Here is a 3,559-nt window from a genome sequence, read left to right on the forward strand (position 1 = left end):
GAGTGCACTATCTAGGAATGGGGTTCACACTCTTCCTAGCTGTGTTCCACATTATCACTTAGAGACAAAGTGGGCACGGCAAATGGTAAGACGTTTATATTTAAATGATTTTAATATGAAACTATATTCTGGTATAATTCCAGTGAGGGAACAATGCTTAATAAAATTACTATTCTCAACACCCTCCCGTGAAGATGGTTTGGTCCTGTCCGCCTGCAGCTTTTATGGCTGGAATGTGTGCGAGCGCAGAATGGGAGGAGATAAGAAATAAGGTACAAGTTGGGAAGATAATGGCATACACTGCAGGAATTATTCAACTGAAAATGAATGCAAAGCTAAGTCTAAACTCTAAATCACCACTTTAAGGCTAATTAGGTTCCCACAAAAGAACCATGGAGAATATAATTTACCTAGATTATAATGTGCTGTTTTATTCTTGAAGTCAAGAAAGGCCAGCTCATGGTTAAACTACAGAGTTGGTATCTGGGCCCTATGCTTTCCTAGATGATAAACATTCCCTGGGACTTGACATGATATGCCTACCTGACCTAAAATGCTTTCGGAATGAGACACATGTCTCTTCCTTTCATTGCAATAAACTAGAAATAGCCTTTAAATAAGTTAAGTACAATTAAGACTGCTCCAGTTACTAAACATAGCCTCAGGGGTATGACTGCCGAGTTGGACATATGTGTACACTTTAGTAGGTTTAGCCAGAAACACATTAAATGATGATTTTGATCTTTATAATAAACCGCACTCAACAATTGAACACACATTCAGAGTAGCAATGGACAAGGGGAATTATCCATGGCTCATACATATTTTACTAATGTGCTAAAGGGTGTTTGTAATAATCTGCAACATGCTTAGTCAGGCCCATAAGTGGTGCTGTGTGCAGTATGCCTCTTCGGGAGGTGATTAATACACTGCAGAAGTGATATTACTAGTTCCCACATTTGTGCAGCTTGTATAAACTGTTATATTGTATTGTATACTTACTATGTGTGTGTGTGTGTTTGTATTATGCATGGTTGCAAGAGTGTGTTGGAAACTCAGGCTGATTCTCTTCTCTTGTCAGGTCAGTATTGGGGTAGAGGAAGATGCAATGGAACTTACAAAAATGACAGCCTCAATTTAGCTGCTGTGAATGACACTGTACGATTCAGCTTTTTGTTATGAAAACACATTCCATAATTGGCTATTTATTCATTTTTGTAGAGGCAGGATAAATATGGATGCCACACGGCAATTTATTGCCCATAAAAAAACTAGATAAGCATTTTACTTTGCCATGCAATTTTTGGTATAAGAGTATTCTTAAATTTATTCATTTAAGAGTGAAAAAATATGTATTTAATCTAATACACCCCTTTGTAAATAGAACTGATAATACAGTTTTTCAGTAGGGGGCATTCTAATAAAATATGGACATATAGATAAACTAATACCTTCCTGCTCTCACTGTTCTTGGTAAATCTAATTCCTATCTATATTTTGAAATCTTTCCAAAAAATATTTATTTGAACATACCCTCAACCTGTCCTTTATGATCTTCTACATTTATTTCCATGAATTTAACCTGGTTCAACCTAACCTGCTCTTTAACTGAAGTCCTGTCATACTTGAAAAACCTGACCACCAGGCAGAGAAAACCCTCGGGAGACTCTACACTACTCCACCTTGCCTTGGCTTAGCAATGTATGTTAGAAATGACTCATCTTGAATGAGTAAGAACACTAACGTTCTTTATGCTGAAACGTGAACAAAAATTGGAGCAGACAATGTGAAAAGGGTGGGAAAAAGAAAAAGGCAGATGTACAGACAGTAGAAAACACAAGTGATGCGAGGTAAAGAAAGAAAGCAAAACCCAAATTTCCTAAACGCTGCCAAAACATAAGCAGTTATGTGAATACGAAAGTACATGTTTCATCCATTGAAGGATTGAGAAAGATACATACACTCTATTCACAAAAATTCACTGATACTAACAGCTGATTCGGTTTGGTATGTGCTTACTCACACAATAACAAAAGGACTGAAATGAGCAGATACCGTTGCTTGTGTAAGATACCTAACTGACATTCTGAGCAATAGTAACAAGAATGTGTGAGATGTGAGCGGGGAAGTCTTTTCAGTGCATGTTAATAGTGTGCCTGTATGTGTTTGTAATACATGTGAATGTGTATTTAGGAAATGGAATGCTCTGCATTATGTAGCTGTTGTTGCTGTATGGGGTGTTTTGGGGGTTATGTATGCTCCTTCTGGGGCTACCCTTGTGGTGCATTCATTTGACCCACTTTCCACAACAAAGGAAAACTGAGGTTATGAGAGGAGGAGGGAAGAGGACAACATGAATATTATATATTTGAATTTTTGAGAAAGAAATCCCCTACAGGCTTCTGTATGAATATTTAATGAAGTTGGCCTTTTCACATCTTCTCATCATGTTCAACGAAGTGGATTTTGTTTTGGAAACATCACAACACAATCACCTTAACAGAAACATATTCAAACGGGCAAGAACTGTGCTGTGCCAAGGGTGGCGTTTTTCTTCATGTTTGAGGATCAGGTATGCAAATGCAACCATACAGACTGAGTCACAGAAAAATAGTCAGAAGGTTTAGGAATCATTGCCTGTTAGGCCTGCACCATCTGAATCTCTTAGCCACAAGATGGCAGCAATATACTAGATAGTCTACCACTGATACTCGTCAGTGCACTCAGCACATTGGTTACTGTATCAAATTACATTTCTCCAACATGTATGCCTGAACACAATACCCATCCCGTGCTATTGTGCATTACTGTTGCCTGCATACATAATCATCTAACTAGGTGAATGTTGAGAGTGATGCGGTTAAGAGTTACTGCCCATCTGATGAAGCAATTATTAAAGAGTGTATTCCTTCCTAACAATGGAGGGTGCAATGCCATAGTTTGGGAAGAAAACAACATGGCTCATGCAGCTATGCAAAGCAGTAGAAATGTACTCAGTTAGGACTGCCTTTAAAACTGTGTGCTGGTATACAATATTGACACTAACCAGCTATGCAAGCCTAGGAATAAGGAAGTACCAGGTTTGTTTGCTTTATGTGTGAAAAAAAACCCTGATCAACTTGAGATTTGATAGCAGCCGTTTGCAGGGTGCTTCCTGATAAGGATGCCAGAAAAAGATAGACGGGGTAAGAATATACTCATTTCATTCAGCACATAAATATTTTAGTTTTTCCCAATGTTGCCATGGTCTCAATTCTTTGGTACCAAACTTTACCATATAGAGTCGCTATATAACACTTGACTTTGATTTTCTCATAGCACACTTTTACTTTTGACATAATCTTGTATACTTTATTAAAGTTAACTTGTATTATTATCTTAACAGAAACACACAGGTACACACACTACCCTCCTAAAAACAGCTACTGTTGTTAGGAACTTGTGAAATAACCACCACCATTTGGTATTACCTGTCCCTGACCAGACATACACTCACCGGCCACTTTATTAGGTACCCCATGCTAGTAACGGGTTGGACCCCCTTTTGCCTTCAGAACTG

The sequence above is a fragment of the Etheostoma cragini genome, chromosome 23, assembly GCF_013103735.1.
Source record: "Etheostoma cragini isolate CJK2018 chromosome 23, CSU_Ecrag_1.0, whole genome shotgun sequence".
In the NCBI taxonomy this organism is placed as follows: Eukaryota; Metazoa; Chordata; class Actinopteri; order Perciformes; family Percidae; genus Etheostoma; species Etheostoma cragini.